The sequence below is a fragment of the Nicotiana tabacum genome, chromosome 17 (assembly GCF_000715075.1).
Source record: "Nicotiana tabacum cultivar K326 chromosome 17, ASM71507v2, whole genome shotgun sequence".
In the NCBI taxonomy this organism is placed as follows: Eukaryota; Viridiplantae; Streptophyta; class Magnoliopsida; order Solanales; family Solanaceae; genus Nicotiana; species Nicotiana tabacum.
Window position 1 is genome coordinate 142,913,639 of NC_134096.1, and position 25,875 is coordinate 142,939,513.

Genomic DNA, 25,875 nt, shown 5'->3' on the forward strand with positions numbered 1-25,875 from the left:
ATAATAATAAGAATTTAAAATAAATTTGGGGCCTTAGGCAATGGCCTCACTGTCCAAAGCCTTAGAGCCGTCCCTGATTGCATCCCCTAGACTTATAAAGAATAATAAGTTCCAATGTTGCATTCTTACTATAAAGGGTAGCCAAGTACATGAAGCTAAACAAGCGTGAAACATTTGCCTGAAACTTATATATGGGCAGAAGCAGATTTCAGAATGTATAAAGAGGAAGAGTATAGGATTTCTATTTAGAAAAACAGTTACATAAATGTAACTCGCCGTGACTACAATAATCCAATCCCACTTCAGAAAGCTTCAATCTTTTTCTATTTTTTTTTTTGTGAAGTTTCAGAAGGTAATAATCTTACAAGAGGGGATGAGGACAAAAGAAAAATCATAAATTTTGATGGAATGCGAAGAAATGATTATGCTAATCGAGTGGTATGCATACTTCCGGAGACTAAATTTTGAATGAGTTTTTAACCAAAATTATATAGGAGTAGGTCTAATTTTGTCTTTAATATTTATCTTGAGCACTTATTGTCCTTTATTTTTTTTAAAATGTAGCACATATGATATAGTAAACCCAAATAAAAGGCACAAAACTGACCAGTGCATGTGACAGTAGAAACATGAGCCTAATAGAGGTCGTCTTCTCCAAATAACCAATTCAGCGTACTTGTATGGCTGCAAAAGCAAAACCGCGTGGAAAATTCAGATGAAATTCTTGTCTGAACACAACGTGTAATGAAGGATTAGCATGACTGTTATTCCCGGTCAATATTGCTGTATTTGTAAATATTAATTCTGCAAAATATAAGTTAACGTAATGAAACAATAATAATAAATTCGAGCCCACTGAATTCACAGTGTTTCCTTAAGGAATTTAATCCCCTCCTAGTACCCAAGGTAATGGATTATTTCCTCCCAGGATAGAACGAATAACACACTGGTGTAGCGGTACTTCAAACCCCAGTGTTTCGGCGAACACAAAGTTCGGTAGCAAATCACACTTACAGTTGCTTTGTTTGAAGTTAAAAACAATGCAGAACGAAGGAGTATATACTCAGAAAAACGTATGGAAGTTCTGAGAGGAAGGAATGCAATGTATAGCCAATTTGTTGAGCGAATTGTATGTTGAGTTGAGTATCTTTCTTCAACATTTGCTGCTCATATATATAGCAGCCAAGAAGGAGTGCAAGACCAAACGTCCACCCTTCATGGTGGAGCAAGCATTACATGTTTGTGGAGCAAGCACTTCATGGTGGGAAGACCATTTTCCGGCTGCCAAATTATCAATACACGGATTGGAAAATATCCGTTACAAATACGGATAATCTTACGTTAATATTTACTATTAACAAATAAATTTGGTCCAAAAAATTAATCAATCAATCGATCATTTGACCAAATCCAAATCCAAATCCAAATCCGAATCCGAATCCGAATCCGAATCCGAATCCGAATCCGAATCCGAAGCCGAAGCCGAAGCCGAAGCCGAAGCCGTAGCCGAGCCGGGCGAGCGAGCGACGACGACGGCGCGAGGCTTGCTTTCTTCTTAACTCTTTAAGAGCTACAAGAAGAGCAATTATATATATACCCACCAAAAATGTCTTCCACTTCCAATATGGGATAATGTCTCATTGTTAAGAGGGGGAAACTTAAAATTTTACTCAAAATTTCATTTTCCCTCCATTTCCCATTCACCCTCATTTTAAGAATATTACATCTTAAAAATAAAACCTCAACAATCCCCCACATGAATGGGGAATGGCTATATCACGGAAGTATGCATGAAAAACTGTGTGATTTACAAGCAAGGATTAATTGCATCTGGATAAGTAGGTTTCCCTTTGAACTTTCCGTAGTAAACTTATGTCGGATATACTCGGTCAATCGGTAGATTTGATATCTTTGAACCGTCGATCTTTGGTGTATACCTAGACAACCATAAGTCACACAATCAACCCTTAACCGTCTTTGGTTCTCATTGTTGTGCTCGTTTCAGCCATGAACACCGCCTGGTTTCATAAGTGCGTAGAGAACTGGCCTTACAAAGTTCTCCTTGAAGCGGCTCACACTTCACACTTAAATAGGTGATTCCTAAACGTGTCATCCTGTAGATACACTATTTGATATACCCCGTATCAAATTTAGAAATCATTAAAAAGCCTTAATGCTTTATCCTTGGTACTGAACATTGTCTCATCACGAGAATGGACTAAAATTTTATTTGACAATGTTGAACCGTCATTAATGACTTTGTTTGATCTCTTTGAACCTAGATCTTGGGATCTCCAGTCTTCTAGGTAGAGTTACCGCCACAATGACTTGTTCTCGGCCATAGCCCCATTCCCCTTGATGATTTCTCAACTACCTCTCTAGTTAGGCCTTTTGTAAGTGGATCCGACACATTATCACTTGACTTTACATAGTCAATTGTGATAATTCCTCTAGAGAGTAATTGCCTAACGGTTTTATGTCTTCGTCGTATATGACGAGATTTACCGTTATACATGACGCTCCCAGCCCTTCCAATTGCCGCTTGACTATCACAATGTATGCATATTGGTGCCAACGGTTTGGGCCAAAATGGAATGTCTTCCAAGAAATTCCGGAGCCATTCAGCTTCTTCACCGGCTTTATCTAAGGCTATGAATTCAGCCTCCATTGTAGAGCGGGCAATACATGTTTGTTTGGACGACTTCCAAGATACCGCTCCTCCACCAATAGTGAATACATATCCACTCGTGGACTTAGAATCAGTTGAACCGGTGATCCAATTTGCATCACAGTATCCCTCAATCACCGTAGGGAAATTACTGTAGTGCAATTCAAAGTTCTGGGTATGTTCTAAATATCCCAAAACTCGTTTCATTGCCATCCAATGAGATTGGCCTGGATTGCTCGTATATCGACTCAGTTTACTTATAGCACAAGCTATGTCTGGTCATGTACAATTCATGATATACATTAAGCATCCCAATACACGAGCATAATCCAATTGTGATATGCTTTGGCCTTTGTTCTTTGCTAATGCAAGATTCACGTCAATTGGAGTCTTTGCAACTTTAAAGCCCAAGTGCTTGAATTTTTCAAGTACTGTCTTAATATAATGAGATTGTGACAATGCCAGACCTTGAGGAGTCTTATTGATCTTAATTCCCAGAATTAAATCAGCAACTCCCAAGTCTTTCATATCAAACTTGCTATTGAGCATACGCTTAGTAGCATTTATGTTGGCAATGTCATTACTCATTATCAACATATCATCCACATATAGGCAAACAATGACTATGTGATTTGGAACATTTTTTAATGTACACGCATTTATCACATTCATTTATCTTAAAACCATTTGACAACATTGTTTGGTCAAATTTCGCATGCCATTGTTTGGGTGCTTGTTTTAGTCCGTAAAGAGACTTAACAAGTCTACATACCTTCTTTTCTTTACCTGGAACCACAAACCCTTCAGGTTGTTCCATGTAAATTTCTTCCTCCAACTCTCCATTTAAGAAGGCCGTCTTAACATCCATTTGATGAATTTCAAGACCATACACTGCAGCTAATGCTACTAACATCCGTATGGACGTAATTCTTGTAACTGGAGAGTATGTATCAAAGTAGTCTAGACCTTCTCGTTGTCTGTACCCTTTGACTACGAGCCTTGCCTTGAATTTATCAATAGTGCCATCATCTTTGATTTTTCTCTTAAAAATCCATTTAGAACCCAAAGGTTTATTTCCAGGAGGAAGATCAACCAATTCCCATGTATGGTTGTTCAATATGGATTCTATTTCACTATTGACTGCCTCTTTCCAAAACAATGATTCCGAAGAAGTCATAGCTTCTTTAAATGTTTGAGGCTCATTCTCCAATAAGAAAGTCACAAAATCTGGTCCAAATGAAGTAGACGTTCTTTGACGTTTACTACGTCTTGGATTCTCCTCATTACATGTACTTTCTTTTGTTTCTTCCCGAGGTCGTTTAGATCCTTCACCAAACGACTCACATTCCTTTTTATACGGATATATATTTTCAAAAAACTCAGCATTATCTGATTCTATAACCGTATTATTATGAATGTCGGGATTTTCTGATTTATGAACCAGAAATCGATATGCTTTACTATTTGTCGCATATCCTATGAAAACACAATCAACGGTTTTCGGTCCTATCTTTACCCTTTTGGGTTTAGGAACTTGCACTTTTGCCAAACACCCCCACACTTTAAAATAATTCAAGTTAGGCTTCCTTCCATTCCATTGTTCATAAGGAATGAATTGTGTTTTGCTATGGGGCACTCCATTTAATATTCGATTAGCCGTAAGAATGGCTTCCCCCCACAAGTTCTGTGGCAAACCAGAACTTATCAACAACGCATTCATCATCTCCTTTAATGTGCGATTCTTTCTTTCCGCAATCCCATTAGATTGGGGCGTGTAAGGGGCTGTTGTTTGATGAATAATTCCATATTCTAAACATATTTCTTCAAAAGGAGATTCATATTCACCACCCCTATCACTTCTTATCATTTTTACTTTCTTGTTAAGTTGCGTTTCAACTTCATTTTTGTATTGCCTGAATGCGTCTATTGCTTCATCTTTACTATTCAGTAAGTAAACATAGCAATATCGAGTACCATCGTCAATAAAAGTTATGAAATACTTCTTTCCACCGCGAGATGGTATTGACTTCATGTCACAAATATCTGTGTGAATTAAGTCTAAAGGATTTGAATTCCTTTCAACTGACTTATAAGGATGTTTAACATACTTACATTCCACACATATTTGACATTTTGATTTTTCGCATTCAAACTTGGGCAGTACTTCCAAGTTAATCATTTTCCGCAAGGTTTTATAATTGACATGACCCAAACGTACATGCCATAAATCATTTGACTCAAGTAAGTAAGAAGAAGCTGAAATATTATTATTATTTTCAACAACCATTACATTTAGATTGAAAAGGCCCTCGGTGAGGTAACCTTTTCCCACAAATATTCCATTCTTACTAATTACAACCTTGTTGGATACAAAAACACACTTAAAACCGTGCTTAACAAGAAGTCCAGTAGAGACTAAATTCTTTCTCATTTCGGGAACATGAAGGACATTGTTCAAAGTCATGACCTTGCCAGAAGTCATTTTTAGAAATACCTTCCCATATCCTTCAACTTTTGCTGTTGAAGCATTTCCCATATAAACTGTCTCTCCGGGTTCAGCAAGAGCATAGGTAGCAAAAGCCTCTCTAACTGCACAAACATGGCGAGTGGCTCCTGAATCAAACCACCACAGTTTAGGATTTCCCACCAAGTTACATTCAGAGAGCATGGCACACAAGTTATCAACATCATCATGGTTTACTACCATGTTTGCTTGACCCCTTTTCTTGTCTTTCTTCGGAGCACGACACTCCGTAGACAGTTGTAGCAGTTTCCACTGAACCGCTTCTTGCTTGGGTTGTATTTCGGACCAGAAGCCTTCTTCCTCTTTTTGTTAGCTTCAACAATATTTGCTCCCATTATTGTTGAATTTCCACGGCCTCTCCTTTCAGCAGCTTTATTGTCCTCTTCGATTCTCAACCGAACAATGAGATCTTCAAGGGACATTTCCTTTCGTTTGTGTTTCAAATAATTTTTGAAGTCCTTCCACAACGGAGGCAACTTCTCAATCATTGCTGCTACTTGGAATGCTTCATTGATTACAAGACCTTCAGCAAGTAGATCATGAATAATCACTTGCAATTCCTGGACTTGAGTAATAACAGACTTGCTATCTATCATTTTGTAGTCCAGAAATTTTGCGGTAACGAATTTCTTCATCCCGGCATCTTCAGTCTTATATTTCTTTTCAAGCGCATTCCACAATTCTTTGGATGTCTCCATGCTACTGTATACATTATACAGATTATCATCCAGTCCGCTAAGAATATAATTCTTGCATAAAAAATCAGAATGCTTCCACGCTTCAATCACGAGAAAGCGTTCATTATCTGGAGTTTTATCCGGCAGATCAGGAACATCTTCCTTGATGAACTTCTGTAGACATAACGTAGTTAAGTAGAAGAACATCTTCTGCTGCCAGCGTTTGAAATCAATCCCGAAAAATTTTTCGGGTTTTTCTGCCGATGCCAACGCCGGTGTTCGGCTTGTCGTTGCGTTGGCAGTCGCCATCGGAACAGCTTGGTTTTCGTTTTCAGTCATCATCTTTTCTGTAAAAGAATGACACAAACAAACGTTTAATACACGTTTTCAAACTGGAGTAAAAATCACGTAGATTTTAATATCCAATAAAACGCCACGAAGGCTTAACTCTCCAAAACGGGAGTACACAAACCACAAAGGTTTTAGTTTGCAGAATAATAAGAATAACACAAGTACAGAAATAAATATTAAATTCCTTAAGATTATTATTCCCGGTCAATATTGCTGTATTTGTAAATATTAATTCTGCAAAATATAAGTTAACGTAATGAAACAATAATAATAAATTCGAGCCCACTGAATTCACAGTGTTTCCTTAAGGAATTTAATCCCCTCCTAGTACCCAAGGTAATGGATTATTTCCTCCCAGGATAGAACGAATAACACACTGGTGTAGCGGTACTTCAAACCCCAGTGTTTTGGCGAACACAAAGTTCGGTAGCAAATCACACTTACAGTTGCTTTATTTGAAGTTAAAAACAATGCAGAACGAAGGAGTATATACTCAGAAAAACGTATGGAAGTTCTGAGAGGAAGGAATGCAATGTATAGCCAATTTGTTGAGCGAATTGTATGTTGAGTTGAGTATCTTTCTTCAACATTTGCTGCTCATATATATAGCAGCCAAGAAGGAGTGCAAGACCAAACGTCCACCCTTCATGGTGGAGCAAGCATTACATGTTTGTGGAGCAAGCACTTCATGGTGGGAAGACCATTATCCGGCTGCCAAATTATCAATACACGGATTGGAAAATATCCGTTACAAATACGGATAATCTTACGTTAATATTTACTATTAACAAATAAATTTGGTCCTAAAAATTAATCAATCAATCGATCATTTGACCAAATCCAAATCCAAATCCGAATCCGAAGCCGAAGCCGAAGCCGAAGCCGAAGCCGTAGCGGTAGCCGTAGCCGTAGCCCTAGCCGTAGCCGAAGCCGAGCCGAGCGAGCGAGCGACGACGACGGCGCGAGGCTTGCTTTCTTCTTAACTCTTTAAGAGCTACAAGAAGAGCAATTATATATATACCCACCAAAAATGTCTTCCACGTCCAATATGGGACAATGTCTCATTGTTAAGAGGGGGAAACTTAAAATTTTACTTAAAATTTCATTTTCCCTCCATTTCCCATTCACCCTCATTTTAAGAATATTACATCTTAAAAATAAAACCTCAACAATCCCCCACATGAATGGGGAATGGCTATATCACGGAAGTATGCATGAAAAACTGTGTGATTTACAAGCAAGGATTAATTGCATCTGGATAAGTAGGTTTCCCTTTGAACTTTCCGTAGTAAACTTATGTCGGATATACTCGGTCAATCGGTAGATTTGATATCTTTGAACCGTCGATCTTTGGTGTATACCTAGACAACCATAAGTCACACAATCAACCCTTAACCGTCTTTGGTTCTCATTGTTGTGTTCGTTTCAGCCATGAACACCGCCTGATTTCATAAGTGCGTAGAGAACTGGCCTTACAAAGTTCTCCTTGAAGCGGCTCACACTTCACACTTAAATAGGTGATTCCTAAATGTGTCATCCTGTAGATACACTATTTGATATACCCCGTATCAAATTTAGAAATCATTAAAAAGCCTTAATGCTTTATCCTTGGTACTGAACATTGTCTCATCACGAGAATGGACTAAAATTTTATTTGACAATGTTGAACCGTCATTAATGACTTTGTTTGATCTCTTTGAACCTAGATCTTGGGATCTCCAGTCTTCTAGGTAGAGTTACCGCCACAATGACTTGTTCTCGGCCATAGCCCCATTCCCCTTGATGATTTCTCAACTACCTCTCTAGTTAGGCCTTTTGTAAGTGGATCCGACACATTATCACTTGACTTTACATAGTCAATTGTGATAATTCCTCTAGAGAGTAATTGCCTAACGGTTTTATGTCTTAGTCATATATGACGAGATTTACCGTTATACATGACGCTCCCAGCCCTTCCAATTGCCGCTTGACTATCACAATGTATGCATATTGGTGCCAACGGTTTGGGCCAAAATGGAATGTCTTCCAAGAAATTCCGGAGCCATTCAGCTTCTTCACCGGCTTTATCTAAGGCTATGAATTCAGCCTCCATTGTAGAGCGGGCAATACATGTTTGTTTGGACGACTTCCAAGATACCGCTCCTCCACCAATAGTGAATACATATCCACTCGTGGACTTAGAATCAGTTGAACCGGTGATCCAATTTGCACCACAGTATCCCTCAATCACCGCAGGGAAATTACTGTAGTGCAATTCAAAGTTCTGGGTATGTTCTAAATATCCCAAAACTCGTTTCATTTCCATCCAATGAGATTGGCCTGGATTGCTCGTATATCGACTCAGTTTACTTATAGCACAAGCTATGTCTGGTCGTGTACAATTCATGATATACATTAAGCATCCCAATACACGAGCATAATCCAATTGTGATATGCTTTGGCCTTTGTTCTTTGCTAATGCAAGATTCACGTCAATTGGAGTCTTTGCAACTTTAAAGCCCAAGTGCTTGAATTTTTCAAGTACTGTCTTAATATAATGAGATTGTGACAATGCCAGACCTTGAGGAGTCTTATTGATCTTAATTCCCAGAATTAAATCAGCAACTCCCAAGTCTTTCATATCAAACTTGCTATTGAGCATACGCTTAGTAGCATTTATGTTGGCAATGTCATTACTCATTATCAACATATCATCCACATATAGGCAAACAATGACTATGTGATTTGGAACATTTTTTAATGTACACGCATTTATCTCATTTATTTATCTTAAAACCATTTGACAACATTGTTTGGTCAAATTTCGCATGCCATTGTTTGGGTGCTTGTTTTAGTCCGTAAAGAGACTTAACAAGTCTACATACCTTCTTTTCTTTACCTGGAACCACAAACCCTTCAGGTTGTTCCATGTAAATTTCTTCCTCCAACTCTCCATTTAAGAAGGCCGTCTTAACATCCATTTGACGAATTACAAGACCATACACTGCAGCTAATGCTACTAACATCCGTATGGACGTACTTCTTGTAACTGGAGAGTATGTATCAAAGTAGTCTAGACCTTCTCGTTGTCTATACCCTTTGACTACGAGCCTTGCCTTGAATTTATCAATAGTGCCATCATCTTTGATTTTTCTCTTAAAAATCCATTTAGAACCCAAAGGTTTATTTCCAGGAGGAAGATCAACCAATTCCCATGTATGGTTGTTCAATATGGATTCTATTTCACTATTGACTGCCTCTTTCCAAAACAATGATTCCGAAGAAGTCATAGCTTCTTTAAATGTTTGAGGCTCATTCTCCAATAAGAAAGTCACAAAATCTGGTCCAAATGAAGTAGACGTTCTTTGACGTTTACTACGTCTTGGATTCTCCTCATTACATGTACTTTCTTTTGTTTCTTCCCGAGGTCGTTTAGATCCTTCACCAAACGACTCACATTCCTTTTTATACGGATATATATTTTCAAAAAACTCAGCATTATCTGATTCTATAACCGTATTATTATGAATGTCGGGATTTTCTGATTTATGAACCAGAAATCGATATGCTTTACTATTTGTCGCATATCCTATGAAAACACAATCAACGGTTTTCGGTCCTATCTTTACCCTTTTGGGTTTAGGAACTTGCACTTTTGCCAAACACCCCCACACTTTAAAATAATTCAAGTTGGGCTTCCTTCCTTTCCATTGTTCATAAGGAATGGATTGTGTTTTGCTATGGGGCACTCGATTTAATATTCGATTAGCCGTAAGAATGGCTTCCCCCACAAGTTCTGTGGCAAACCAGAACTTATCAACAACACATTCATCATCTCCTTTAATGTGCGATTCTTTCTTTCCGCAATCCCATTAGATTGGGGCGTGTAAGGGGCTGTTGTTTGATGAATAATTCCATATTCTAAACATATTTCTTCAAAAGGAGATTCATATTCACCACCCCTATCACTTCTTATCATTTTTACTTTCTTATTAAGTTGCGTTTCAACTTCATTTTTGTATTGCCTGAATGCGTCTATTGCTTCATCTTTACTATTCAGTAAGTAAACATAGCAATATCGAGTACCATCGTCAATAAAAGTTATGAAATACTTCTTTCCACCGCGAGATGGTATTGACTTCATGTCACAAATATCTGTGTGAATTAAGTCTAAAGGATTTGAATTCCTTTCAACTGACTTATAAGGATGTTTAACATACTTACATTCCACACATATTTGACATTTTGATTTTTCGCATTCAAACTTGGGCAGTACTTCAAAGTTAATCATTTTCCGCAAGGTTTTATAATTGACATGACCCAAACGTACATGCCATAAATCATTTGACTCAAGTAAGTAAGAAGAAGCTGAAATATTATTATTATTTTCAACAACCATTACATTTAGATTGAAAAGGCCCTCGGTGAGGTAACCTTTTCCCACAAATATTCCATTCTTACTAATTACAACCTTGTTGGATACAAAAACGCACTTAAAATCGTGCTTAACAAGAAGTCCAGTAGAGACTAAATTCTTTCTCATTTCGGGAACATGAAGGACATTGTTCAAAGTCATGACCTTGCCAGAAGTCATTTTTAGAAATACCTTCCCATATCCTTCAACTTTTGCTATTGAAGCATTTCCCATATAAACTGTCTCTCCGGGTTCAGCAAGAGCATAGGTAGCAAAAGCCTCTCTAACTGCACAAACATGGCGAGTGGCTCCTGAATCAAACCACCACAGTTTAGGATTTCCCACCAAGTTACATTCAGAGAGCATGGCACACAAGTTATCAACATCATCATGGTTTACTACCATGTTTGCTTGACCCCTTTTCTTGTCTTTCTTCAGAGCACGACACTCCGTAGACAGTTGTAGCAGTTTCCACTGAACCGCTTCTTGCTTGGGTTGTATTTCGGACCAGAAGCCTTCTTCCTCTTTTTGTTAGCTTCAACAATATTTGCTCCCATTATTGTTGAATTTCCACGGCCTCTCCTTTCAGCAGCTTTATTGTCCTCTTCGATTCTCAACCGAACAATGAGATCTTTAAGGGACATTTCCTTTCGTTTGTGTTTCAAATAATTTTTGAAGTCCTTCCACAACGGAGGCAACTTCTCAATCATTGCTGCTACTTGGAATGCATTGTTGATTACAAGACCTTCAGCAAGTAGATCATGAATAATCACTTGCAATTCCTGGACTTGAGTAATAACAGACTTGCTATCTATCATTTTGTAGTCCAGAAATTTTGCGGCAACGAATTTCTTCATCCCGGCATCTTCAGTCTTATAATTCTTTTCAAGCGCATTCCACAATTCTTTGGATGTCTCCATGCTACTGTATACATTATACAGATTATCATCCAGTCCGCTAAGAATATAATTCTTGCATAAAAAATCAGAATGCTTCCACGCTTCAATCACGAGAAAGCGTTCATTATCTGGAGTTTTATCCGGCAGATCAGGAACATCTTCCTTGATGAACTTCTGTAGACATAACGTAGTTAAGTAGAAGAACATCTTCTGCTGCCAGCGTTTGAAATCAATCCCGAAATTTTTTTCGGTTTTTCTGTCGGTGCCAACGCCGGTGTTCGGCTTGTCGTTGCGTTGGCAGTCGCCATCGGAACAGCTTGGTTTTCGTTTTCAGTCATCATCTTTTCTGTAAAAGAATGACACAAACAAACGTTTAATACACGTTTTCAAACTGGAGTAAAAATCACGTAGATTTTAATATCCAACAAAACGCCACGAAGGCTTAACTCTCCAAAACGGGAGTACACAAACCACAAAGGTTTTAGTTTGCAGAATAATAAGAATAACACAAGTACAGAAATAAATATTAAATTCCTTAAGATTGTTATTCCCGGTCAATATTGCTGTATTTGTAAATATTAATTCTGTAAAATATAAGTTAACGTAATGAAACAATAATAATAAATTCGAGCCCACTGAATTCACAGTGTTTCCTTAAGGAATTTAATCCCCTCCTAGTACCCAAGGTAATGGATTATTTCCTCCCAGGATAGAACGAATAACACACTGGTGTAGCGGTACTTCAAACCCCAGTGTTTCGGCGAACACAAAGTTCGGTAGTAAATCACACTTACAGTTGCTTTGTTTGAAGTTAAAAACAATGCAGAACGAAGGAGTATATACTCAGAAAAACGTATGGAAGTTCTGAGAGGAAGGAATGCAATGTATAGCCAATTTGTTGAGCGAATTGTATGTTGAGTTGAGTATCTTTCTTCAACATTTGCTGCTCATATATATAGTAGCCAAGAAGGAGTGCAAGACCAAACGTCCACCCTTCATGGTGGAGCAAGCATTACATATTTGTGGAGCAAGCACTTCATGGTGGGAAGAACATTACAATACACGGATTGGAAAATATCCGTTACAAATACGGATAATCTTACGTTAATATTTACTATTAACAAATAAATTTGGTCCAAAAAATTAATCAATCAATCGATCATTTGACCAAATCCAAATCCAAATCCGAATCTGAAGCCGAAGCCGAAGCCGAAGCCGAAGCCGAAGCCGAAGCCGAAGCCGTAGCCGTAGCCGTAGCCGAAGCCGAGCCGAGCGAGCGAGCGACGACGACGGCGCGAGGCTTGCTTTCTTCTTAACTCTTTAAGAGCTACAAGAAGAGCAATTATATATATACCCACCAAAAATGTCTTCCACTTCCAATATGGGACAATGTCTCATTGTTAAGAGGGGGAAACTTAAAATTTTACTCAAAATTTCATTTTCCCTCCATTTCCCATTCACCCTCATTTTAAGAATATTACATCTTAAAAATAAAACCTCAACAATCCCCCACATGAATGGGGAATGGCTATATCACGGAAGTATGCATGAAAAACTGTGTGATTTACAAGCAAGGATTAATTGCATCTGGATAAGTAGGTTTCCCTTTAAACTTTCCGTAGTAAACTTATGTCGGATATACTCGGTCAATCGGTAGATTTGATATCTTTGAACCGTCGATCTTTGGTGTATACCTAGACAACCATAAGTCACACAATCAACCCTTAACCGTCTTTGGTTCTCATTGTTGTGTTCGTTTCAGCCATGAACACCGCCTGGTTTCATAAGTGCGTAGAGAACTGGCCTTACAAAGTTCTCCTTGAAGCGGCTCACACTTCACACTTAAATAGGTGATTCCTAAACGTGTCATCCTGTAGATACACTATTTGATATACCCCGTATCAAATTTAGAAATCATTAAAAAGCCTTAATGCTTTATCCTTGGTACTGAACATTGTCTCATCACGAGAATGGACTAAAATTTTATTTGACAATGTTGAACCGTCATTAATGACTTTGTTTGATCTCTTTGAACCTAGATCTTGGGATCTCCAGTCTTCTAGGTAGAGTTACCGCCACAATGACTTGTTCTCGGCCATAGCCCCATTCCCCTTGATGATTTCTCAACTACCTCTCTAGTTAGGCCTTTTGTAAGTGGATCCGACACATTATCACTTGACTTTACATAGTCAATTGTGATAATTCCTCTAGAGAGTAATTGCCTAACGGTTTTATGTCTTCGTCGTATATGACGAGATTTACCGTTATACATGACGCTCCCAGCCCTTCCAATTGCCGCTTGACTATCACAATGTATGCATATTGGTGCCAACGATTTGGGCCAAAATGGAATGTCTTCCAAGAAATTCCGGAGCCATTCAGCTTCTTCCCCGGCTTTATCTAAGGCTATGAATTCAGCCTCCATTGTAGATCGGGCAATACATGTTTGTTTGGACGACTTCCAAGATACCGCTCCTCCACCAATAGTGAATACATATCCACTCGTGGACTTAAAATCAGTTGAACCGGTGATCCAATTTGCATCACAGTATCCCTCAATCACCGCAGGGAAATTACTGTAGTGCAATTCAAAGTTCTGGGTATGTTCTAAATATCCCAAAACTCGTTTCATTGCCATCCAATGAGATTGGCCTGGATTGCTCGTATATCGACTCAGTTTACTTATAGCACAAGCTATGTCTGGTCGTGTACAATTCATGATATACATTATGCATCCCAATACACGAGCATAATCCAATTGTGATATGCTTTGGCCTTTGTTCTTTGCTAATGCAAGATTCACGTCAATTGGAGTCTTTGCAACTTTAAAGCCCAAGTGCTTGAATTTTTCAAGTACTGTCTTAATATAATGAGATTGTGACAATGCCAGACCTTGAGGAGTCTTATTGATCTAATTCCCAGAATTAAATCAGCAACTCCCAAGTCTTTCATATCAAACTTGCTATTGAGCATACGCTTAGTAGCATTTATGTTGGCAATGTCATTACTCATTATCAACATATCATCCACATATAGGCAAACAATGACTATGTGATTTGGAACATTTTTTAATGTACACGCATTTATCACATTCATTTATCTTAAAACCATTTGACAACATTGTTTGGTCAAATTTCGCATGCCATTGTTTGGGTGCTTGTTTTAGTCCGTAAAGAGACTTAACAAGTCTACATACCTTCTTTTCTTTACCTGGAACCACAAACCCTTCAGGTTGTTCCATGTAAATTTCTTCCTCCAACTCTCCATTTAAGAAGGCCGTCTTAACATCCATTTGATGAATTTCAAGACCATACACTGCAGCTAATGCTACTAACATCCGTATGGACGTACTTCTTGTAACTGGAGAGTATGTATCAAAGTAGTCTAGACCTTCTCGTTGTCTATACCCTTTGACTACGAGCCTTGCCTTGAATTTATCAATAGTGCCATCATCTTTGATTTTTCTCTTAAAAATCCATTTAGAACCCAAAGGTTTATTTCCAGGAGGAAGATCAACCAATTCCCATGTATGGTTGTTCAATATGGATTCTATTTCACTATTGACTGCCTCTTTCCAAAACAATGATTCCGAAGAAGTCATAGCTTCTTTAAATGTTTGAGGCTCATTCTCCAATAAGAAAGTCACAAAATCTGGTCCAAATGAAGTAGACGTTCTTTGACGTTTACTACGTCTTGGATTCTCCTCATTACATGTACTTTCTTTTGTTTCTTCCCGAGGTCGTTTAGATCCTTCACCAAACGACTCACATTCCTTTTTATACGGATATATATTTTCAAAAAACTCAGCATTATCTGATTCTATAACCGTATTATTATGAATGTCGGGATTTTCTGATTTATGAACCAGAAATCGATATGCTTTACTATTTGTCGCATATCCTATGAAAACACAATCAACGGTTTTCGGTCCTATCTTTACCCTTTTGGGTTTAGGAACTTGCACTTTTGCCAAACACCCCCACACTTTAAAATAATTCAAGTTGGGCTTCCTTCCTTTCCATTGTTCATAAGGAATGGATTGTGTTTTGCTATGGGGCACTCGATTTAATATTCGATTAGCCGTAAGAATGGCTTCCCCCACAAGTTCTGTGGCAAACCAGAACTTATCAACAACGCATTCATCATCTCCTTTAATGTGCGATTCTTTCTTTCCGCAATCCCATTAGATTGGGGCGTGTAAGGGGCTGTTGTTTGATGAATAATTCCATATTCTAAACATATTTCTTCAAAAGGAGATTCATATTCACCACCCCTATCACTTCTTATCATTTTTACTTTCTTGTTAAGTTGCGTTTCAACTTCATTTTTGTATTGCCTGAATGCGTCTATTGCTTCATCTTTACTATTCAGTAAGTAAACATAGCAATATCGAGTACCATCGTCAATAAAAGTTATGAAATACTTCTTTCCACCGCGAGATGGTATTGACTTCATGTCACAAATATCTGTGTGAATTAAGTCTAAAGGATTTGAATTCCTTTCAACTGACTTATAAGGATGTTTAACATACTTACATTCCACACATATTTGACATTTTGATTTTTCGCATTCAAACTTGGGCAGTACTTCCAAGTTAATCATTTTCCGCAAGGTTTTATAATTGACATGACCCAAACGTACATGCCATAAATCATTTGACTCAAGTAAGTAAGAAGAAGCTGAAATATTATTATTATTTTCAACAACCATTACATTTAGATTGAAAAGGCCCTCGGTGAGGTAACCTTTTCCCACAAATATTCCATTCTTACTAATTACAACCTTGTTGGATACAAAAACACACTTAAAACCGTGCTTAACAAGAAGTCCAGTAGAGACTAAATTCTTTCTCATTTCGGGAACATGAAGGACATTGTTCAAAGTCATGACCTTGCCAGAAGTCATTTTTAGAAATACCTTCCCATATCCTTCAACTTTTGCTGTTGAAGCATTTCCCATATAAACTGTCTCTCCGGGTTCAGCAAGAGCATAGGTAGCAAAAGCCTCTCTAACTGCACAAACATGGCGAGTGGCTCCTGAATCAAACCACCACAGTTTAGGATTTCCCACCAAGTTACATTCAGAGAGCATGGCACACAAGTTATCAACATCATCATGGTTTACTACCATGTTTGCTTGACCCCTTTTCTTGTCTTTCTTCGGAGCACGACACTCCGTAGACAGTTGTAGCAGTTTCCACTGAACCGCTTCTTGCTTGGGTTGTATTTCGGACCAGAAGCCTTCTTCCTCTTTTTGTTAGCTTCAATAATATTTGCTCCCATTATTGTTGAATTTCCACGGCCTCTCCTTTCAGCAGCTTTATTGTCCTCTTCGATTCTCAACCGAACAATGAGATCTTCAAGGGACATTTCCTTTCGTTTGTGTTTCAAATAATTTTTGAAGTCCTTCCACAACGGAGGCAACTTCTCAATCATTGCTGCTACTTGGAATGCTTCGTTGATTACAAGACCTTCAGCAAGTAGATCATGAATAATCACTTGCAATTCCTGGACTTGAGTAATAACAGACTTGCTATCTATCATTTTGTAGTCCAGAAATTTTGCGGCAACGAATTTCTTCATCCCGGCATCTTTAGTCTTATATTTCTTTTCAAGCGCATTCCACAATTCTTTGGATGTCTCCATGCTACTGTATACATTATACAGATTATCATCCAGTCCGCTAAGAATATAATTCTTGCATAAAAAATTAGAATGCTTCCACGCTTCAATCACGAGAAAGCGTTCATTATCTGGAGTTTTATCCGGCAGATCAGGAACATCTTCCTTGATGAACTTCTGTAGACATAACGTAGTTAAGTAGAAGAACATCTTCTGCTGCCAGCGTTTGAAATCAATCCCGGAAAATTTTCCGGGTTTTTCTGCCGGTGCCAACGCCGGTGTTCGGCTTGTCGTTGCGTTGGCAGTCGCCATCGGAACAGCTTGGTTTTCGTTTTCAGTCATCATCTTTTCTGTAAAAGAATGACACAAACAAACGTTTAATACACGTTTTCAAACTGGAGTAAAAATCACGTAGATTTTAATATCCAACAAAACGCCACGAAGGCTTAACTCTCCAAAATGGGAGTACACAAACCACAAAGGTTTTAGTTTGCAGAATAATAAGAATAACACAAGTACAGAAATAAATATTAAATTCCTTAAGATTGTTATTCCCGGTCAATATTGCTGTATTTGTAAATATTAATTCTGCAAAATATAAGTTAACGTAATGAAACAATAATAATAAATTCGAGCCCACTGAATTCACAGTGTTTCCTTAAGGAATTTAATCCCCTCCTAGTACCCAAGGTAATGGATTATTTCCTCCCAGGATAGAACGAATAACACACTGGTGTAGCGGTACTTCAAACCCCAGTGTTTCGGCGAACACAAAGTTCGGTAGCAAATCACACTTACAGTTGCTTTGTTTGACGTTAAAAACAATGCAGAACGAAGGAGTATATACTCAGAAAAACGTATGGAAGTTCTGAGAGGAAGGAATGCAATGTATAGCCAATTTGTTGAGCGAATTGTATGTTGAGTTGAGTATCTTTCTTCAACATTTGCTGCTCATATATATAGCAGCCAAGAAGGAGTGCAAGACCAAACGTCCACCCTTCATGGTGGAGCAAGCATTACATGTTTGTGGAGCAAGCACTTCATGGTGGGAAGACCATTATCCGGCTGCCAAATTATCAATACACGGATTGGAAAATATCCGTTACAAATACGGATAATCTTACATTAATATTTACTATTAACAAATAAATTTGGTCCAAAAAATTAATCAATCAATCGATCATTTGACCAAATCCAAATCCAAATCCAAATCCGAATCCGAATCCGAATCCGAAGCCGAAGCCGAAGCCGTAGCCGTAGCCGTAGCCGTAGCCGAAGCCGAGCCGAGCGAGCGAGCGACGACGACGGCGCGAGGCTTGCTTTCTTCTTAACTCTTTAAGAGCTACAAGAAGAGCAATTATATATATACCCACCAAAAATGTCTTCCACTTCCAATATGGGACAATGTCTCATTGTTAAGAGGGGGAAACTTAAAATTTTACTCAAAATTTCATTTTCCCTCCATTTCCCATTCACCCTCATTTTAAGAATATTACATCTTAAAAATAAAACCTCAACAATCCCCCACATGAATGGGGAATGGCTATATCACGGAAGTATGCATGAAAAACTGTGTGATTTACAAGCAAGGATTAATTGCATCTGGATAAGTAGGTTTCCCTTTAAACTTTCCGTAGTAAACTTATGTCGGATATACTCGGTCAATCGGTAGATTTGATATCTTTGAACCGTCGATCTTTGGTGTATACCTAGACAACCATAAGTCACACAATCAACCCTTAACCGTCTTTGGTTCTCATTGTTGTGTTCGTTTCAGCCATGAACACCGCCTGGTTTCATAAGTGCGTAGAGAACTGGCCTTACAAAGTTCTCCTTGAAGCGGCTCACACTTCACACTTAAATAGGTGATTCCTAAACGTGTCATCCTGTAGATACACTATTTGATATACCCCGTATCAAATTTAGAAATCATTAAAAAGCCTTAATGCTTTATCCTTGGTACTGAACATTGTCTCATCACGAGAATGGACTAAAATTTTATTTGACAATGTTGAACCGTCATTAATGACTTTGTTTGATCTCTTTGAACCTAGATCTTGGGATCTCCAGTCTTCTAGGTAGAGTTACCGCCACAATGACTTGTTCTCGGCCATAGCCCCATTCCCCTTGATGATTTCTCAACTACCTCTCTAGTTAGGCCTTTTGTAAGTGGATCCGACACATTATCACTTGACTTTACATAGTCAATTGTGATAATTCCTCTAGAGAGTAATTGCCTAACGGTTTTATGTCTTCGTCGTATATGACGAGATTTACCGTTATACATGACGCTCCCAGCCCTTCCAATTGCCGCTTGACTATCACAATGTATGCATATTGGTGCCAACGGTTTGGGCCAAAATGGAATGTCTTCCAAGAAATTCCGGAGCCATTCAGCTTCTTCACCGGCTTTATCTAAGGCTATGAATTCAGCCTCCATTGTAGAGCGGGCAATACATGTTTGTTTGGACGACTTCCAAGATACCGCTCCTCCACCAATAGTGAATACATATCCACTCGTGGACTTAGAATCAGTTGAACCGGTGATCCAATTTGCATCACAGCATCCCTCAATCACCGCAGGGAAATTACTGTAGTGCAATTCAAAGTTCTGGGTATGTTCTAAATATCCCAAAACTCGTTTCATTGCCATCCAATGAGATTGGCCTGGATTGCTCGTATATCGACTCAGTTTACTTATAGCACAAGCTATGTCTGGTCGTGTACAATTCATGATATACATTAAGCATCCCAATACACGAGCATAATCCAATTGTGATATGCTTTGGCCTTTGTTCTTTGCTAATGCAAGATTCACGTCAATTGGAGTCTTTGCAACTTTAAAGCCCAAGTGCTTGAATTTTTCAAGTACTGTCTTAATATAATGAGATTGTGACAATGCTAGACCTTGAGGAGTCTTATTGATCTTAATTCCCAGAATTAAATCAGCAACTCCCAAGTCTTTCATATCAAACTTGCTATTGAGCATACGCTTAGTAGCATTTATGTTGGCAATGTCATTACTCATTATCAACATATCATCCACATATAGGCAAACAATGACTATGTGATTTGGAATATTTTTTAATGTACACGCATTTATCACATTCATTTATCTTAAAACCATTTGACAACATTGTTTGGTCAAATTTCGCATGCCATTGTTTGGGTGCTTGTTTTAGTCCGTAAAGAGACTTAACAAGTCTACATACCTTCTTTTCTTTACCTGGAACCACAAACCCTTCAGGTTGTTCCATGTAAATTTCTTCCTCCAACTCTCCATTTAAGAAGGCCGTCTTAACATCCATTTGATGAATTTCAAGACCATACACTGCAGCTAATGCTACTAACATCCGTATGGACGTACTTCTTGTAACTGGAGAGTATGTATCAAAGTAGTCTAGACCTTCTCGTTGTCTATACCCTTTGACTACGAGCCTTGCCTTGAATTTATCAATAGTGCCATCATCTTTGATTTTTCTCTTAAAAATCCATTTAGAACCCAAAGGTTTATTTCCAGGAGGAAGATCAACCAATTCCCATGTATGGTTGTTCAATATGGATTCTATTTCACTATTGACTGCCTCTTTCCAAAACAATGATTCCGAAGAAGTCATAGCTTCTTTAAATGTTTGAGGCTCATTCTCCAATAAGAAAGTCACAAAATCTGGTCCAAATGAAGTAGACGTTCTTTGACGTTTACTACGTCTTGGATTCTCCTCATTACATGTACTTTCTTTTGTTTCTTCCCGAGGTCGTTTAGATCCTTCACCAAACGACTCACATTCCTTTTTATACGGATATATATTTTCAAAAAACTCAGCATTATCTGATTCTATAACCGTATTATTATGAATGTCGGGATTTTCTGATTTATGAACCAGAAATCGATATGCTTTACTATTTGTCGCATATCCTATGAAAACACAATCAACGGTTTTCGGTCCTATCTTTACCCTTTTGGGTTTAGGAACTTGCACTTTTGCCAAACACCCCCACACTTTAAAATAATTCAAGTTGGGCTTCCTTCCTTTCCATTGTTCATAAGGAATGGATTGTGTTTTGCTATGGGGCACTCGATTTAATATTCGATTAGCCGTAAGAATGGCTTCCCCCCACAAGTTCTGTGGCAAACCAGAACTTATCAACAACGCATTCATCATCTCCTTTAATGTGCGATTCTTTCTTTCCGCAATCCCATTAGATTGGGGCGTGTAAGGGGCTGTTGTTTGATGAATAATTCCATATTCTAAACATATTTCTTCAAAAGGAGATTCATATTTACCACCCCTATCACTTCTTATCATTTTTACTTTCTTGTTAAGTTGCGTTTCAACTTCATTTTTGTATTGCCTGAATGCGTCTATTGCTTCATCTTTACTATTCAGTAAGTAAACATAGCAATATCGAGTACCATCGTCAATAAAAGTTATGAAATACTTCTTTCCACCGCGAGATGGTATTGACTTCATGTCACAAATATCTGTGTGAATTAAGTCTAAAGGATTTGAATTCCTTTCAACTGACTTATAAGGATGTTTAACATACTTACATTCCACACATATTTGACATTTTGATTTTTCGCATTCAAACTTGGGCAGTACTTCCAAGTTAATCATTTTCCGCAAGGTTTTATAATTGACATGACCCAAACGTACATGCCATAAATCATTTGACTCAAGTAAGTAAGAAGAAGCTGAAATATTATTATTATTTTCAACAACCATTACATTTAGATTGAAAAGGCCCTCGGTGAGGTAACCTTTTCCCACAAATATTCCATTCTTACTAATTACAACCTTGTTGGATACAAAAATGCACTTAAAACCGTGCTTAACAAGAAGTCCAGTAGAGACTAAATTCTTTCTCATTTCGGGAACATGAAGGACATTGTTCAAAGTCATGACCTTGCCAGAAGTCATTTTTAGAAATACCTTCCCATATCCTTCAACTTTTGCTGTTGAAGCATTTCCCATATAAACTGTCTCTCCGGGTTCAGCAAGCGCATAGGTAGCAAAAGCCTCTCTAACTGCACAAACATGGCGAGTGGCTCCTGAATCAAACCACCACAGTTTAGGATTTCCCACCAAGTTACATTCAGAGAGCATGGCACACAAGTTATCAACATCATCATGGTTTACTACCATGTTTGCTTGACCCCTTTTCTTGTCTTTCTTCGGAGCACGACACTCCGTAGACAGTTGTAGCAGTTTCCACTGAACCGCTTCTTGCTTGGGTTGTATTTTGGACAGAAGCCTTCTTCCTCTTTTTGTTAGCTTCAACAATATTTGCTCCCATTATTGTTGAATTTCCACGGCCTCTCCTTTCAGCAGCTTTATTGTCCTCTTCGATTCTCAACCAAACAATGAGATCTTCAAGGGACATTTCCTTTCGTTTGTGTTTCAAATAATTTTTGAAGTCCTTCCACAACGGAGGCAACTTCTCAATCATTGCTGCTACTTGGAATGCTTCGTTGATTACAAGACCTTCAGCAAGTAGATCATGAATAATCACTTGCAATTCCTGGACTTGAGTAATAACAGACTTGCTATCTATCATTTTGTAGTCCAGAAATTTTGCGGCAACGAATTTCTTCATCCCGGCATCTTCAGTCTTATATTTCTTTTCAAGTGCATTCCACAATTCTTTGGATGTCTCCATGCTACTGTATACATTATACAGATTATCATCCAGTCCGCTAAGAATATAATTCTTGCATAAAAAATCAGAATGCTTCCACGCTTCAATCACGAGAAAGCGTTCATTATCTGGAGTTTTATCCGGCAGATCAGGAACATCTTCCTTGATGAACTTCTGTAGACATAACGTAGTTAAGTAGAAGAACATCTTCTGCTGCCAGCGTTTGAAATCAATCCCGAAAAATTTTTCGGTTTTTCTGTCGGTGCCAACGCCGGTGTTCGACTTGTCGTTGCGTTGGCAGTCGCCATCGGAACAGCTTGGTTTTCGTTTTCAGTCATCATCTTTTCTGTAAAAGAATGACACAAACAAACGTTTAATACACGTTTTCAAACTGGAGTAAAAATCACGTAGATTTTAATATCCAACAAAACGCCACGAAGGCTTAACTCTCCAAAACGGGAGTACACAAACCACAAAGGTTTTAGTTTGCAGAATAATAAGAATAACACAAGTACAGAAATAAATATTAAATTCCTTAAGATTGTTATTCCCGGTCAATATTGCTGTATTTGTAAATATTAATTCTGCAAAATATAAGTTAACGTAATGAAACAATAATAATAAATTCGAGCCCACTGAATTCACAGTGTTTCCTTAAGGAATTTAATCCCCTCCTAGTACCCAAGGTAATGGATTATTTCCTCCCAGGATAGAACGAATAACACACTGGTGTAGCGGTACTTCAAACCCCAGTGTTTCGGCGAACACAAAGTTCGGTAGTAAATCACACTTACAGTTGCTTTGTTTGAAGTTAAAAACAATGCAGAACGAAGGAGTATATACTCAGAAAAACGTATGGAAGTTCTGAGAGGAAGGAATGCAATGTATAGCCAATTTGTTGAGCGAATTGTATGTTGAGTTGAGTATCTTTCTTCAACATTTGCTGCTCATATATATAGCAGCCAAGAAGGAGTGCAAGACCAAACGTCCACCCTTCATGGTGGAGCAAGCATTACATATTTGTGGAGCAAGCACTTCATGGTGGGAAGAACATTACAATACACGGATTGGAAAATATCCGTTACAAATACGGATAATCTTACGTTAATATTTACTATTAACAAATAAATTTGGTCCAAAAAATTAATCAATCAATCATTTGACCGAATCCGAATCCGAATCCGAAGCCGTAGCCGTAGCCGTAGCCGTAGCCGTAGCCGTAGCCGTAGCCGAAGCCGAGCCGAGCGAGCGAGCGACGACGACGGCGCGAGGCTTGCTTTCTTCTTAACTCTTTAAGAGCTACAAGAAGAGCAATTATATATATACCCACCAAAAATGTCTTCCACTTCCAATATGGGACAATGTCTCATTGTTAAAAGGGGAAAACTTAAAATTTTACTCAAAATTTCATTTTCCCTCCATTTCCCATTCACCCTCATTTTAAGAATATTACATCTTAAAAATAAAACCTCAACAATGACTAGTGACATAATCAGTCCCAAAATGGGCAGAATTAAACTATACCATCAGTTCTTATCTTAAAGGAATTATTAACAACACTTTTCTCCTTTGTTGTTCTTGAAACTGTTTATAGGTTCGGAATCAAAAAAATTCTGCTCACCCCACAATAGCATAAACATGAGTAATTCAAAAGCCAAGCAAATTATAATATTTCAATTGGACAAAATTTTGATATGATTAGCCAGTTTATTTACTTGAACATGGAGCATTAGCAGTTCCATATACAGTTTCAGTTTACATGTCTAATTCCTATACAAGTTCGGAGCCGTCGGGGTTGAGTTTCTCTTTCATGACTGCAAGATAGAAAGCATGTAGCTTCGCAAGTAATTAGGGACAGGGGCGGAGCTACAGTAGTGGGTGCGGGTTCGGGCGAACCTAGTGACTTTTTTCGGAACTCTGTATTTGTATTGAAATATTTACTAAATTTATATAAATATATACTGCCAAACCCAGTAACAAAAGGGGTCTTGGTTCAACGGTAAGGGTTGTGGGTTCGCTGGAAAAGATGGGGGTTAGATTTTCCCTGTAGCAATGTTTTATTTTAAAATTTAGAACCCACGCACTTAAATCCCTAGCTCCGCCTCTGATTAGGGATTAAGAGGAAAATGGTGTTTTAGGAAGACCACCTCTATTAGGCTCATGTTTTTACTGTCATGGGATGGGGCCGTTAGGCGCTTTGCTGTTAACTAGCCTACATGTGCTCCATTTTAGCAAAGATAAAGGACTAAGGTAAAATATAAAGGACAAAATTAGACATAATACTGAGAATTTTGGTTAAAAACTCAAATTTTGACTATCTCAACTCAATTAACACCCACCCTCCTCCGCCTGGCCACCTCTAGGTCCAATTACCAACTCCCAAAATGCGAAAAGAGAAGCGGTTTTCTAATAATGGGATTCAAACAAAGTCTGGAAAAGAAATAATTAATGTGCCAATGAAATGGTTAACAATGCCTCCGTTGTAGTCTAGTCGGTTAGGATACTCGGCTCTCACCCGAGAGACCCGGGTTCAATTCCCGGCAACGGAGTTTTTATTTTTTTCCTGTCTAATTTTCATCTGCAGTGACAGTCATATAGGACAAAATTAAATTCTAAGAAAGAGATTTATGGACGTATTGGCTGTTTGTCGTCACCATTAAAATAGAAAATAAAAATCATTTTGAAAAATAAAATTCTGATTTCAACCCATTATGTATTGCAAGAAAGTTCGTATGTACGTGTGTGTATATCAAATAAATACCTTAAGGAGCCTGTTAACACTTACGTCTCTTTTTTTTTAATTTTTCATAATATCCTTGTATTGTGATTTAAGAAGTAGTCCTCGTTGTCGTTGGGCAAGGCAAATAGAGTACAAAGTACAAAGTATAATGTAAAATTTTAAATTTTAAATATAATACAACACGAATAATGACTTTCGTGCACAAAAGAGAGGGACTAATTTTAATCATGCACTTCCTATTTATGTATTTTATATCCTGAAAACTGTTGGCATTAGCCCGTAGCTTTTGGCTTTACGTGCCACTAGCTGAAAGCAAAGGCAATAGATCAAAATCAAACGTCTTATGCGTAAACGTTGTTGGA

The 25,875-nt window shown here is 38.1% G+C and overlaps 1 non-coding gene across 1 annotated transcript; it reads left to right on the plus strand.

Moving 5' to 3' along the window:
• Positions 1-25,249: 25,249 nt before the first annotated feature.
• Positions 25,250-25,322, plus strand: TRNAE-CUC (transfer RNA glutamic acid (anticodon CUC)). The gene has a single exon. It is a non-coding gene; the product is annotated as a tRNA-Glu (tRNA).
• The last annotated feature ends 553 nt before the right edge of the window (positions 25,323-25,875 follow it).